Source organism: Culex quinquefasciatus, chromosome 2 (assembly GCF_015732765.1).
Source record: "Culex quinquefasciatus strain JHB chromosome 2, VPISU_Cqui_1.0_pri_paternal, whole genome shotgun sequence".
Taxonomy (NCBI): Eukaryota; Metazoa; Arthropoda; class Insecta; order Diptera; family Culicidae; genus Culex; species Culex quinquefasciatus.
Window position 1 is genome coordinate 209354216 of NC_051862.1, and position 16861 is coordinate 209371076.

Genomic DNA, 16861 nt, shown 5'->3' on the forward strand with positions numbered 1-16861 from the left:
TTTTCGCATGTCCAAAAATTGAAGGGGTCGTAGCACTCCTCCGTCACGAGATATCAAAAAACGGACCTCGGATTCGTGATCAGGGACAAAAGTTACCTCTTAGGACAAAGTTTTACGGCAACTTTTCCCGATTTCGTGTGAGTTGGTAGAGAGTTACCCATATTCATCACGGAATGGCGAAAGATTTTGATGAAACTGAGTTTTCATCAGTTTTTGGTGAATTTACATCAGAGGTAATATTCAACCAACTAAATTTTCAACCTTTCAAAATTCAACTTTTTATTCTTTGTATATAATTTCAGCATTTCAAAGCATTTGTGTATGATAATTATTAATAACGATTGTTGTGTATCATTGAACCCAGTATCAAAAATAGAATTCGATATAGGAAAATTAAAAAAAAAACTGGACGTCATTTTTATGTTTCTTTTTCGTTAATCTGCATCATCTTAGCAACCAAAGGTAAAATGTTCAATGAATCTTAGGCAAATTTATAAAAAAAAATTCTAAACTTTTCGAAATTACTATTTCAGAAATGCCCTAATGGACTGCCAATATTTTTTGGCAAGGACACAACATAGTTTCTTTTGTCATATAGCTCATAAAATTTTAGCCAAATAAAGAAAAGCTAAAAAATCTAATTCGTGGAATTTTTTGGAGCTACCAAAAATTGCTTGTATAAAAATTACTTGTATCAAAATCATCATTTTATACATTTCTGAAAAAGCACCCTTCGCTGCAGTTAATTACCAACACTTTGAAGTTTCAGCCACTCAATTCTGCGAAACCATCGCACGACGAACGTGTTTTTACAACCCGTCGCTGAAAAGAAGAAAAAAAATGCCGTTCCCAACAAACATCCTCCCTCGCGCCGGAAAACATCTTCAAAGAGGGAAAACGCGCTCGCACGCTCCCTCTAACGAAGCGGTTCCGCATCCATTCAGCAATTGCCGGCCTCTTGATGAAGTTAGGCTAAATCAGACGAGACGCTCGCGGGATGTCGTACCCGACGAATCCGGGAGTCAAGGTTGGGGCGTTGATGATGAAAGATTGTTTCAGTGAACTCTTTTTTTTTGGTACCACGTGCACACGTGTGCCCCGAACAGGGGCCAACTGTTGATGGAAAAGTGAGGAAATCTTGACTTCTGAAAAAACTTCTAAAGGATCAGCAGCAGGACGTTGGACCCTAATCCAAAGTGTCAGCAAAAGCTGTAATAGCACCAGGAGAGAGAGACCTTTTTTGCTGACCTCTCTAGAGGGCACGAGATGAAGGTAATTTTGATGGAAATGAGCAAAAAAAAGTCATCAATTTTGTAACTCTGTCACCTCGACACTGACTGACTGTTCAAACAGGTGCAGCGAAAGCTTCTAGAGTGGGAAAATGAAATAAAAACAAGGCAGGTAAGGGTGAATGGGAAGGATGCTTGTTGATTCTATCAGTTTTATTAGCCTTTTTAGGAGAGGTTCTCTTGGTACTCTTGGTACTCTTGGTACTTGGTAGTACCTGGTTGGTACTAACGATGAAAAGTGCTTTTACTAAGAAAGTTATCGATTGCAAAAAGTTGCGGAGTTGTGTTATACAGAGCCACGTCCAAATTTTTTTTTTAGAAAAAAAAATTTCCCGTTTTGAAGGAGGTTATTTTGAGCAACGTTTTGTTCTACGAAAAACTTTACTTTTCTTGTCTTATGTTATTCCTGTTTTACTCTTAGTATTTTAATTTGCATTTATCTTGCTTAGTTCCTTTCTTTTTGGTGACATTTGACCTATTTTACCACCTCCTATCCAATCCACATTTTTACAGCAGCTTAGTATTATTTTTTGCAATTTTTTCACATTATTTTTGGGACACTACAAAAATTACTCCAAACTTCTTATTACTTAAAAAGAGGAAATAATAGCAAAAAACACACCCAAAGTTGACCCCTAAAAAATCACATTATATAGGCATATATAGTCACATACAGTCAATCTTCCAACCCAAACATTTTAAACGATCAAAAATTTGCTGAAAAATTGATGTTTGTTGATTTGTTTGGATCGAAACCCGTCTAGAGGCGGGGTTGGGTTGTAGAGGGTTGACATAATTTGTTTCTTTTGTATATTTATTACATAGATTTTCTTGAAATAAACACAACTCGACATTTTTGAAGTTGATGTCAGTAAACGCTGCACTTTCATCAAGGTATGATAGATTTGGGCTCCCTGAACACGCTCAAATCGACAGAATTGAATTTTAGCGGATTCGCTAACCATAATAAAAATTGTAAATTTCGTGTAAAAATTGTATGTAGTCATCTTAAGGTAGAGCGTCCAATTTCCCGTCCCGGGAAAAAATTTCCCGGTAATTCCCGGAATTTCCCAAAAAAAAATTTCCCGGGAATTCCCGAAATTCATGTGGAACTATACATTTTCTTAAATTTGTCGAACTGTTGAAAACTGTTTTGAAAATGCTTTGAAAAAAAAATGAACAAACTCAACATGATTTTGTTTAATTTAATATATTGTTTGGTTTATATATAATTAATCAGATTATCAGAAATTATTATATCAGAATTAATTCTAAATATAATAATTTTTGAAGCAACTGGGAATAGATCTTGCTTAATGAGTATTAAATTATTACAATTGGGTAAGCTTAACAGATTGATGTTATTTCATTAAAACAACCTTAAAATTGAGATATTTTTACGTTTGTGTTTACCATGATTAAATGAGATGAAAATCGAATTTGTGCAAAAGGAATTAATTCAATCGGTTGAATACTTAGTACTAAAGAAATCACAATTCGAAGTCAAAGAATTTTGGAGCACTGGTGCAACTACAGGGTTAAATGTGAAAAAATAGAAGACTTTTTGTGGAAATATGTTAATTTATCGTATAATTTAAATCATATTGCATAATTATACAAAAGAAATTATTGAAAAATTACTTTCTACTGCTTGTTCTAAAAAAATGCAAAAATATCTTCAAAGCTTGCTTCAAATATTCGAAAACATTGGGTTGTTTGGAGTAAAACCAACACTGAAAAGCTTTACCATTTGTTCAAGAGCTAAAACCAGTATTTGTCATGAAAAACATAATTTCTGCATGTTTTTTTTTTCTCAATTCATTAAACTAACCACAGAGGCAAGTTTTAAACTTTTTCTCAATTTCTCATAAAAAAATACCAAAATACATTTTCTTGTAGTTGAATGATTTTTTTTACATTCAGTCAAGCTGTTCATTGATCTTCACACTTTTCTAAACCATTGATGTTGATGTCCTATACAATTCTGTTGCATAATATTGATTAAAACCAAGATCATAATTTTTTAAATAAATTTAAAATTTCCCGGGAATTCCAGGGATTTCCCGGGAAATTGGCTGAAAATTTCCCGTTTCCCGGGAAATTTGTAACCCCGGGAAATTGGACGCTCTATCTTAAAGTAATTAAATTATGTTGGTTGCAGCGCCCAAATCTATCATACCTTGATGAAACTGACATCAATTTTAAAAATGACGTGTTGTGAAATAATTGAAACAAATTCATTCCTCTTACAATTACGTACAAAATTTTCCATCCTCATCAGACGCAATTGTATACTTTTTCCAAAGCTAATTTACCCACAAAACAACACCATCACTACTCATCAGTCCATCCATTCTCGCAAAAAAACAATATTTCCCTTAATTACAGCGAGTTCACCAACCTTCCGCAAAAGATTCACTTTCGCTCGCGAAGGGTACATCATAAGTAAATATTTCCCCTCATCTTGCGGCAAAAATACTTGCGTCAAACTCGTCAAACTCGTCCACGTGCAGAGCCCTAAATCAACACAGACTTCACGGTCGGCTGGGGAATTTGTGGGAAAGGGGGCAGGGGCAGATCCTGTCCATGATTTACTTGGTCTGCGGTTTGCGCATTTCGCTGAATTATGCATTCTGGATATTTTTCACGGAGAGAGCTCTTTTCGGGGCTTGGAAACCGTTGATTGAGGGTGATTTGGACATATTTTTTAAAAACAAGTTTCACGTTGATTATTGCAACTTCAGGCGTTTTTTCGCTGAATTTCTCATTTTTATGATTATTTTACCCCTTCCCACGCTAACTTGCATGACGTTATCCTTCGGGAACCGCCTGAAGTATGTGGTGGAGTCCACTTTCAGGAACACAAAAGCTCTTCTCCGCCAGGACCAACAGTCCGGGAGGTCACGCTGAAAAAGGACGACCACATGCCAAGTACACACGCCAATCCTCCCCCCACTTAGACGGAGGAGGTCGTACACGGAAAACATCGCTGGACGGTTGGCCCCCGGTCGTGTCTAGTCTGGGAACACGGTCCATCTGGGGATTCATAAACAAGTCAGCTGCAGGCAAGCGAAAGAGAGGTTCGTAATAATTCATCTCGCGTTTTCCCACCGACTAACAAGATCCTTTCAAATGGATTTACGGCGGTGGTGGTGGGGCTGGTCACTTTCCTGTAGGTGTGCACGTACATTAAATTAATTCAACTCCCCACGTGGGAAGCGCTTTCCAGTCAGGCGAGATTCCCTTTTCAGAGCCAATTTGCTTGAATTACTTGAAAGGGTGGTGCACTTGCGCCAGATTAGTTGGGCACTCAAAGTCACTCCTAAAAAAATATTTCGATGATTTACTTTTTAAACCGCTCTTTTTTTGTCGCCCAGTGTAAGGCCCTTTCCGGTGAGTACCACTTTTGTTCCTTCACCTTCCCATTGGCTGCGGAAATTGGACGGATCCCGGGCACTTTGATTGGAAAAGGAAGATGGAACGAAGGACGTGGCCTTTCACCGGCGGTAGTCGTCCAACGTGGTATGCCAATTGAATATGTCGTGCCCGGACAAGTACCATAATTGACTACCTTCACCGACCCGGGGGGGGGGGGGAAATCGATCGGAATAGGTGGAACATGGAAGCGAGCAATTGATTCGGGGGACAACCGCTCGTTTATTGAAAGTCGATTGGGGAATTACTTTCATTTGGATGGTTTTTTGAATGTTTGGTCAAGGATTTCAAATGAAGAAAATTCTCCGCCAACTCTCACAGCAGTTGCCCCAACCCCTCTTCGATTTGCGTGAAACTTTGTCCCAAGGGGTAACTTTTGTCCCTGATCACGAATCCGAGGGCCGTTTTTTGATATCTCGTGACGGAGGGGCGGTACGACCCCTTTCATTTTTGAACATGCAAAAAAGAGGTGTTTTTCAATAATTTGCATCCTGAAACGGTGATGAGATTGAACTTTGGTGTCAAAGGGACCTTACGTAAAATTAGATGCCTGATTTGATGGCGTATTCAGAATTTCGAAAAAAAAAACGTATTATTCATCGAAAAAAAAAACACTGAAAAAGTTATAAAAACTCTGCCATTTGCCGTTACTCAACTGTAAAAATATTTGGAATAAAACATTTTAACGGTGTATTTTTTCGAGACCACAAAGATAAAAACTCGGTATGGCTTCATCCATAAAGTACGTCACGCTAAAATCAGCCAAAATTTACCCCCCCCCTCCCCCCCTTTGTCACGCTTTCCCTATACTTATAACACGCAATGTCACACTTTCTCAAATCCCCCCTCCCCCCCTAGAGCGTGACATAATTTATGGATGACGCCTATGTCTGATATTTGGCACCGTGAAAGAAGGGCTTTTAACCCGACCTTTTGCGGGGGATACCGAAATATTTCATCGGGGGGTCTAGAGCAACTTTTTTTTGATGATTATTTTTCGATTTTATGGGATATTTGTTCAAAAAAGTCAAAAAAAAAATATCGGTGCATTCATGTTGACATTACTCAAATTTCTTATGAATATGCTTTGGGGACTTAAATCAACCATATTTGACCAATATTTGACCTCCAATATAAAAAAATTCGAAACCAGATTTACCAGATTTCTAGCTTTCTTTGAAACTACCCCAAAATCCAAGCTGGAAACCCCGATACGACCGCAAATAAAACTTTTCTTTGTACAATTTGTCATGAAAATACAACATCACATTGCCCAGATACAAATTACAAATTTGAGCATTAAATAATCTCTGCCACATTACACCATTACATTTTGAAACATTTTAGATTCAATAACATTGTAGAAAAAAGTTTTCTGAATAAGTTCCATAAAAAAGTATTCGTTTTGGTTCAATATGAGCAGAGACATGCCCACTAAATAGTGCCTTTCTCCAAAATTTCTTAATTTAATTACCTTTCACGTGATGGGCACTGCTTACTGAGTTTTGTAATGAATGCTAGAGAATAATTCTCACGAATTTCTCCAAAACTTGTTATAATTTTTATGTTTCAATAAAATATTATCATCTTAAAATATCTGAGTAGGCAGTGCCCATCATGTTAAAGGTAATTAAATTAAGAAATTTTGGAGAAAGGCACTATTTATTTTAGCAAATTGGGCATATCTCTGCTTATATTTAACCATAACTGTTACTCTTTTATGGAGCTTGTTTAGAAATCTGTTTTCTAAAATGTGATTGAATCTAAAATGTAATGGTGTAATGTGGCAGAGGATTGAAGAAATAAATGTCGGAACCTATTGAGTAATAAGAGCTTATTAAATAAATAATCTATGTTTTGCATTGTTAAATGCTCAAATTGGTATCTGGGAAATGTGTTACTGTATTTTCATGGCAAATTGTACAAAGAAAAGATTTATTTTCGGTAGTATCATCTTGGATATTAGGGTAATTTCAAAGAAAGCTAGAAATCTGGTAAATCTGGTTTTGAATTTTTTTATATTGGAGGTAAAATATTGGTCAAATATGGTTGATTAAAGTCCCCAAGGCATATTCATAAGAAGTTTTAGTAAAATCAACATAAATGCACCAATTTTCTTTGACTTTTTTGAACAAATATCCCATAAAATCGAAAAATAATCTTAAAAAAAAAGTTGCACTAGACTCCCCGACGAAATATTTCGGTATACCCCGCAAAATGTTGGGAAAGAGCCCTTCTCTCACGGTACCAAATATCAGACATACCGATTTTTTTATCATTAACATTATTTTTCAATGCAAAATTGAATTTGCAATCGAAAAGTGCTTTACAGATTTTTTGATTAAGGGCTCCGTTTTCAAGATATAGCCCCCGAAAGTTTGATTTTAGCGAAATATTTGCAGTTTTTCAATTTTTAAAAATAGTGACCATAAGTGTCCATTTCTAAAAATATTTTTTGAGAAGTTCAGAAAATTTGCTATAAAATTGTCTAAGAGACATTGAAGATTGGACCTCGGATTGCTGAGATAGAGCCGCTTTAAGAAAAAGAAACACGAAAATTGAAGTTTTCTTAATCCCACCAAAATAACCCACTATTTTCGAATGACGACATCAATTTTAATACATGAAACATTCGTGAAATTTTCCGATCCCTTCGAAAAAAATATTTTCAAATCAAGACTAACATTTTAAAAGGTCAAAACATTGAATATTACGCCCATTTAAAATGCTAGTCTTGATTTAAAAATTTTAAAAAATTTTTTTTTGAAGAGATCGGAAAATTTCACGAATTTTTCATGTGTTAAAATTGAAAAATTGGACCATTATTTGCTGAGATATGGTCATTAGAAAATGGTGGGTTGTTTTGGTGAGATTAAGAAAACTTCAATTTTCGTGTTTCTTTTTCTTAAAGCGGCTCTATCTTAGCAACCCGAGGTCCAATCTTCAATGTCTCTTAGACAATTTTATAGCAAGTTTTCTGAACTTTTCAAAAAAAACATATTTTTAGAAATGGTCACTCATGGTCACTATTTTTAAAAATTGAAAAACTGCAAATATTTCACTGAAATCAAACTTTCTGTGGCTATATCTTGATAACGGAGCTCTTTATCAAAAAATCTGTTAAGTACTTTTCGATTGCAAATTCAATTTTGCATTGAAAAATATTGTCAAACTTGTTTTTGCATGTTTCTCTATGGATCAAAAGTTGCGGATTTTTGTCCCCTAAAACATATCAAAAAATCTCGAAAATCAAAAAATACGGATTTTGGGAAATTGAGTTTTAGTGAAAAAGTTGATTAAAAAATCTGCAATTTTTTTTCTGAGAACCTATTTTTTCTCAAAAGTCCTCAACAGTACCTACAACTTTGCCCAAGACATCAAATTGATCAGAAAATTCACTCAAAAGTTACAGCTGTTTGAATATTTACATACCTTTTTTGTATGGACAGCAGCCAAAATTGTATGGAGACTTGTATGGGTAAACCAATGACGCAATATAGCTTATTTGGTCATAGGGAAGGCCCCATAAAGTTTAAGTCAAAAAAAAAAATACAAAAAATAGAAATGGTTGAAATCGGCCGATTTCATAGAGAGTTGCTCATTAGTTTGTTCCTAAAAACACACCTTGTTATAAGGGAAATTTAATGTACTTTTCGAATCTACATTGACTCAGAAGGGTAATTTTTTCATCATGGACAAAAATTTTCATTTTAAAATTTCGTGTTTTTTCTAACTTTGCAGGGTTATTTTTAAGAGTGTAAAAATGTTCTACAAAGTTGAGAGCAGACCATTACAAAAAATGTGTTTTATAAACATAAGGGATTTGCTTATAAACATCACAAGTTATAGCGATTTTACGAAAAAAAAGTTTTAAAACAGTTGGTCGTCGTCAATCATGGCCGTTCATCGTCACCCGCGACAGACACTGACGACGAAACAAAGAGAAACGCAAAAAGTGACTTTTTCAAAGCTTTTTTTTCGTAAAATCTCGTAAGTAAGTAAACTCCCCTGGGGGTGTAAAATGTGGTAAAATGTGTGTTTATGCTATAAATTTAATGTCAGAAAATTTCAAGGCTCTGATCAAAGCAGGGCAATATTAAAGTAATGTAGCCGCAGTCATTTTAAGGAATCTACTAAGGAATTGAAACAAATTCAACGAAATAGAATAGAAACTGCCATTACCATTAAAGCAAGGAAAAATCCATAAACATATTGTTAAGCTTGCCACGTTTCAGGTAATCTACCCCTCCTTTCTCACACCCTCAAATCATCTGTATCATGTCTGCTCGTTTGTTATTTCTTTCCAGGAAAACCGCACACATGTGTTATGATTTCATATCCCGCTGAAAATCAAACGAAACCAGCACGAGCTGGCATCAGCCATTAGAAGCTCCTCTTGGAAGTAGCAGCCGCAGCTACAGAAGCACTCAGTGGGACGCCGCCCGTCGTCTGTTGTCCTAGATTGACAAAGCACCAACCATCCATCTATCTATTCCGTGTAGGGATCGTTCCATCTTTGAAAGAAAGCTCCACCCACAAGAATTCGTTAAGCAAAGTTAAAAAAGGGAATCCTTTTTGTCGTTCTTAAATTATGTAATTGATTTAAAATGGGAAGTTTTGATTTTGTTTTACTTCTTCAGACAAAACCTAATCAAAAATAGGTACAATCATTATTACAAAAACCTGTTTAATCAAATAGCACTTCTAAGTGATTTCATCTCACCCATCACTTCACTTTCCCAAATGCTGCCTGTTATTGTTGTGCATGTACAAAGTAACAATACAGCAACACACAGCAACAACAGCGGGGGAAAAACCCTTCAAGTACTACCACCACGCATCCCTTTGTCGGTGCAAGAAGGATCGACTCCAAAGACGTCGTCGTGGCGTCGAGACGCACACACACACTCACGAAAGACCAATATTTGTCCCATCACACAGAAAACGGAAAATAACGGAAAGTGGGTGTTGGTTGTTGGATAATGAAGCTTTTGTTGGGTGACTTCCGCTGCCCGAGGGGAAGGAGTAGGAAGAACAAAACCCTTTTTCCAACCAGGACAGAAGTTGGGTGCATCCGGTGATTGTGTCCGGGATTAGCGGATGGAGGACGGAAGATTGCTTTGAATTAAAATCTTTCCCCCGAAGGCTGTTTTGCAGCGGAATCAATTAGCCATTCAGTGAGTGAGTTTTAAGCTTCCTTTTGGGATGGTGATGGTGAAGATGGAAGCATCAAGTAAATGGTAATTGAGATTGTTGTTGTCTAGTTTTAGTTCGCAGTCATGAGCAGCTAACACTTGAAGAAAATATGGGAAAAACAACATTATAAAATTCACCTGCAAGTGGTTGAAGCCTGTCCTATATCATTCACTCAGACCATGAAACTTCATGTTTAAGGAGAGGGAAAATTCACTAGATAAAAAGAATTGATAGAATTCAATGTTACATGACCGATTCTTTCGTGACGGGACAACGTTTGTACGCATATGTTTTCAGTTTTTTGCTGATAACTTAGAAATATTTATTCAAATTTGGAAATTACATTAAATTTCCAATAAGCAATCATTTAAAAACACAAAGTTTGAGTCAAGTGAGATACAAATGTAGCGTGACGGGACAACATCGTACAATTGGATCATTTGGATTTTTATACACAAAAGTGAAAAATTCTTCCAGTATGTTTTGAAAAAAACCTATTCTTACAGTTGTTTCTAAAACGAAAAACGAAGATTTTGCTTCCTGGATCACTTAATTTCGTCAAATTTTCTTGATTTGACAGGTACTTCAATTCGTGACGGGACAACGAAGATATTTTGCAAATGAGGGTTTTGCTCGCGTTGTCCTGTCACGATATGAAGCAGTCTTGAAAATCTCCAAAGTATTCAGGGAATGTGCAATCCAAGATGGCGGCCAATATGGCGAAGCTAGAAAATTTGTTTTTTTAGGGGTGTAACAGACAATCAACGGGTTGAATTTAACTAATTTGGGGTCGCTGAACTCGAATATGAGCCATAGAACACTCCAAAGTACTCAGGGAATGTGCAATTCAAGATGGCGGCCAATATGGCGAAGCTTAAAGATTTTATTGCATTCCCTGAGTATATTAGAATAATATAATTGTTTTAGCTTAGCCATATATTATTATATTTGATTTGTTGACTGCCTATTACATTTCTGTATAAAAATTTCCAATATTCTAGGTTCGCCATCTTGAACTTCACTATTCCCCAATACTTTGAAGTATTCAAAAGGTCTTATCCGAGTTCAGCGATCCCAAATGAGTTAAATTTGACTAGTTTATTGAACTTAAAAACCCTTTAATGTTGTTTTTTTTTTTCATTCTGCCGCTATATTAGACGCCATCTTGAATATCTCGCTTCCCTTTGAGACTCAGGAAATCAACAGGCTAATTTGGATTCAGGACGGTCTAGATCGATCAATAACTGGCCTGTTACACGATTTGCTTCTAGACACGAGAAATGAGCACCTTTTTTGAATTCGTGCCTTGACCGAAAAATTGGCGTGACGAGACAACGCAAGATACGTCAGTCGTATCTCTGGTTCGTTTTGACTAATTTTCGATTTCTCATAAGCATTTTAAAGGGTTTTTGGAATACGAAGAGAATTTAAAATATGATGCAAATCCGATGTCACGAACCATTGCAACTTAACAAATGTAATTTTTCGTGATGGGACAACGCTTCCATATACCCTCTTTTAAAATATCCTGTATAATTTTATACGTAATTTTATGAATTATTTATTTATGAAAATAATAAAGACCGATAGAAATATTGTTAGAAGTTTTTTATAAATTTTCGATGTACAGTACTGCTTTTTCGCATTTTTATTTTGTTTTCGTCAAATCTTACACTTTTTGAAAACTAATGATAACGAAATAGCTGAAATACTGTAAAATGCATTTTAAAACACTTTTATCATTCAAATGTTGAAACTATGGCTTTTTTCAAGCCCCCTCTCAACCTTAACCAGATTTGAGGGATAAAAACTATTTAAAATAATTGCATATGTATATCTTTTCAAGATAACAAAAAAAAAAGATTCTTTTCTGAGTTCATAAAATTCAATCAGAGTATAAAATCACAATAAAGTGTTGTCTAGTCATGAAACATTATGCCTTTTTGAATTTTTATTTTTTAAATTTAATTAAAACCATTCCAGTACATCGTATAGTTTTGGGTTGTGTGATACCTATTGATGAAAAAAAATATTACACTTACACCCAAAACTGGCAGCGCTAGTCCGAGAGCATGATGGTCTCGAGTCGATAGAATAGTGGTACCATTCACGGACGCAGAGAACACAGCTCGAGATGGGCGATAGAACTATTCTCTCGAGGTTCATTTGCAAAAAAAGTTCATCCGTCAAACAAAAAACCAAAAGTGTCGACAACGGGAATCGAACCAGAGACCTTTGATAAACCAATCCTATGACTTAGCTGCCTCGGCCACCACAGCTTGGTGACCAAGGAGAAGTCAGAAGTCGATGTATGACACTTGTTGGAGATTTATTGATTCAACTAACGAATGAACTCATTTGTTATGATGGTGTGCCCAAGTAACAATTTAAGTTTTAAAACGATCTAGAAGAGATTATTAAGAGTCGTTGGCCAAAAATGGTTATAAAACATTTTAGTCCTACATGCTGTATTAAACACGAGTTAAAGCTGAGTTAAGTGCAAAGTGGACTATTTTAGGAGGTTATGAAGATCAATTTTCAAGGATGTTTTAAAACGATATAATCTAGCAGATAAGTTTTAGCAATGTCTTCAAAGACTCTTGCTGAATTAAATAAATCTTGTGTAAATGATAAATGGTTTTGGAGTATCCTGGAAGACTTCTTAGCGACTGAAATAAATCAAGATATAAATGGAACAGCTCTTGAAGAAAACCAAACGTGCCTTAACTAGATCTTATTGAATTCAAAAATATTATCATCAAAACCATTCTGTCTTATAGTGTACCCTACTTGATAAACAAGTATTAGAAAATTATACAAGACAAAAATTTACAAGGAAAATGCTATATTGAAAAATAAAACATGCATAATTTAGTGAACATATCCAAAAGTTCATGCCATTAAAAATGATCGAATAATTTTTCAAGATGCCTCGAAAAATACTGCTCGCCTTGTTGAATCTTTAAATAACCTACAAGATTTTCATGCCAAAATACGTTTAATTTCTGATATCTCTCAAATATTCAACATGGCTGCGATTTTTGCCCAATTTCTTGCCTCTCAATATGGCGAAAATCGTTAAACCATTCTTTTCTTGATTAAAACCATGTTAAATGTAATTATTCTAAGCATGCTCTTGGTGGGGACTTCTGAAGAACTGTAGGACTTGTGAAAGACTTGATATTGCTTTAACCAAGGCTAAATCACACGTTGCACTGGCCGTAGCGCATGCTTGTATCGATGGTGGAAAATAGATCCGGGTAGTGAAAATTTCTGGACCAACACGGGAAAAGGGTGGACAAAAATTTCGACTGTGTAGCTAATTTTCAGGTTCACATTACTCGGACACTCAAACAACAGCAATCCTCTCCAGCTTTCTTCCGCAAAGGGGATTTAGATGAGTAGTTACCTGTTTTCTAAGAACTTTAATAATAATTGTTCCAAATTTGCATGCGCCCTTTTTGATTGTTGCTGTAGATTTGATCATAATTTTCTCTCTAAATAAATAAACACAATAATAGCTCTGTTTTTATTCATATAACATTAACAATACTGCGGAAAAACATACTACATGACAAAACGTATTCCAAAGTGTCAATTATTTGGTTTGGCTTTATTTCGTCACATATTCTATATTTCACTTTATCATGAACATGATCATGGTTTTCGTCACTTTTTCTTTATTTCACATACACATTTACAACGTTTGTCATAGGTTTCATCCGCCACAGAAAAAATAATCACAAATAACACTTTTTATTCTCTTATTAATCGATCACCTAACCTCTAAACTGCACTGAACAAACTGAGCGTAGCAATACATGCAACAAAATATTCATGGTTTTAATTAAGCCATTTCTAAAACTGAAGAGTTTTAATCTTATCTTCAGGAAGCCGTTGTGAATTTAAAACATTCTTGAACAAATCAACTTATTCTTGGACAAGAAAATGCCGTTTTGGAAGTTGAAATAGTTAATTTGAACGCTAGTCAAGTTAAAAATTAAAAAAACACATTTGCTGCCTCGTTAGTTTTCATCCAATGATGGATTACGAATCAGCATAGGCATTGCACAACACTAATTTTCTTCAATCCTCAGAAAAAATCACAAACTAGGGACGGCATGGTTCGACTGCTCCTTGAATAATTTTAACCGCAAACAAATCACTTTTCGCTTTAAATGGTTTTCACAGAGATAGCAACAATAATGGTAACGGAATTTTTATTTCATAATCTGTAAATTCACACAAAATGTCTCCTGCAACTGCGCTGCTGCTGCTGCTCCATGATTGAAATGTTGCTTTTGACAGCTAAAGTCCTACGGTTTTGGAACATGCAACTACTAGCACAATTGGTTTTAAGATGGTTTTATTTGAGTCACTAAAAGAATGCTTGAAAATCTTATTTAAACTAATAAATAAAACTGTTTTGACAGTCTTGAAAACCTACTAGAAAAGTTTTCAAGATATCTTGAAAGAAAAGCGAGGATAGAACTTGATAGGATAATTCAAAGTTGTTATGAAACTTGGTAACATTTTCCAAAGCTTTAATAAAACTTGTGAAGAGTATTAGGCAAATCGTTTGTTACTTGGGGTGAGTTGGTACCATTATTCAATCGATTTTGGCACTGAGCCCTCAATAAATTTTGTGAGAACGATTATCTCGACTCTGAATTTTGGGTGTAGATCATTCAAAAAGTGCTTCTAGGTTACAAGTTTGTTGTGATATTGCAATAGATTTTTCAAAAAAAAATCTTCAGCTTTATTGGAATTTTCATTAGAACAAGATGCGCAATAAATGAAGAATTAGTACAAAATTGGTTTTTGTGATAAAAAAAATGATAAATAAGTTGAGCTTCTAAATAAAAAAAAACCATGACACCATGAGAATGAAATTTTAAACTCAACAGACATATTAAAGAAACATTTGTTTATGCTTTAACAATCAATTGTTACTAGAGGGTGACGAGCGGGAATTCCCGGGAAAAATTTCCCGGGAAATCGACCATTTTTGGACCTCTTGATTCCCGGGAAATTTGGTCGAGACTCCCGGGAAATTTTAAACTTATGAATATCGAAGCTAAATTATATAAACTAATCAGAAAAACATTTGAAAAATTCGAAATTGTTTTTGTCATTGGATGTTCAATGATCGATGTTCAAGTTTGAATAAAGCAATGCATCTCTAATCTTCTTATTCAGAAAGTGTAAATTTTAACTTAAGGATGCTTAGCAGTTATTGTTTTTATTTATTATATCTAAGAGGGAAATGCCTTTTCAAGATAAGTATAATTTACATATCCGCTCTCGAGCATAGCAATCCTCTTAGCCTAGTTTTTGTTTGTAATGCTAAATAAGTTAATTTTGCTGTAGGTATTAAGGTAATTTTTTTCGATGTTAATAAGTCATTTTGTGTTTCGCATCAATCTCATTTTTAAATAAAAAAAACTCTGGCAATCTTTGTAAACTTGAGGTCCGCCACATATGAACATTCGGATTTTCCTGATAACTATTTTATCAATGAATATTTACAGTTGACCTTAAAAAGGAATAAAAAAACATTTTATATTGTTGTTTAGAGTAATTTATCACGTTGCCAAAATCCCGATACTGGGAAATTATATATTAACTATTTTTTTACATCACAAAAATTTATTAACATGTTTGTGCAATTTTTGAAAAATTACTCAGTACGAATTAAGATTCGTAAAAATTTCAAACTACAATTATGTGCCCCGAAAAGCTCAAGAAACGATCTTGTATTTGCAGATTCAGAAAAAATTAAAAGGTAGACTATTCCCGAAAATAATACGCTGGGGTGAGTTTGGGTCACACAAAAATGCTGAAATTTCTATGACCCAATTTCACTCCCAAGACCCAATGTCACCCCTGATGACGGTACTAATAAACGATTCATTGAATAAGTATGAATTAATTATAACTGAATTCATTGAAAAGAAACACATTTATTACTTTTCTTTATAAATTATTGGCACTAGTTGAAAAAACTCCCTACAATACACAGATTATTATATCAGAAGAATTTTTTTTTTCGTTGAAACTTGAAACATATAAACAAAAATGTTATGGAACGGAAAATGGCAGAGTTTGTAAAACTTTTAAGTGTTTTTCGATGAATTTTTTTCTAAATTTTGAGTACGTCATCAAATCGGGCAACCAATTTTACATAAAAGCACGGGATTGAAACTCGTCTGAAAAACCTGTATCATTTTCTTATTCGAAACAGTGGCGCCACGTGGTGGTAGCTGCCCTGTTTATTACACTGTGAAATTTTCCATGGCCAATCCAAGGAACCAGAAGGTGACAACAGAAATGTCCGTCCAAAAGGGGTGCTGCAAAAAACTTATTATTTTTAACAAATTTGCGAACAAATCAGCAACGAATTACAAGTTTGACAGTCGAACTACACTTAAAGGTTGTTTTTGTTATTTGTTTTTGCAAAACCGCATATTTTTAACGAAAGTGCCAATAATATTAGTAATCACCTTTTGCCTCTTGGTGGCGCTTTGTGTTAGTATGTGTGAGGTCGATGTTTGCGGACGTGCACACAGAACACAGAACAGTGAGAACTAGCGAAAATGCCTTACTTTCTTCTGATACAAGTCGCCATATTGAAATTGCTTGAAGATTCATACCCGTGATAAAACTCCCTCTGACACCGTAGTTTTAGGCTGCAAGTTATTGAAAACACGTCGTTATCTGCATGATTAGGGACAAAATCACCCCATAGGACAAAGTTTCACGCAAATCTCATAAATTTAATAATTTCTTGTAATTTTTAATACTGCTGTATTAACACAATTTCTTATACGTAGGAGTTTTGTTCACCTCAAGTTGTTTTGAAATATGCAATCAGTTTAACCGAATATTGATCAATTCTCCGAAATCAACGCAGGTGTTGCCACTGCGTGACCTTTTTCCTT

At 35.0% G+C, this 16861-nt stretch overlaps 1 protein-coding gene across 8 annotated transcripts in view; it reads right to left on the bottom strand.

The window, feature by feature from the left end:
• Positions 1–16861, bottom strand: part of LOC6050917 — a 363016-nt gene that overhangs the window by 344715 nt on the left and 1440 nt on the right. The window lies entirely within an intron of this gene.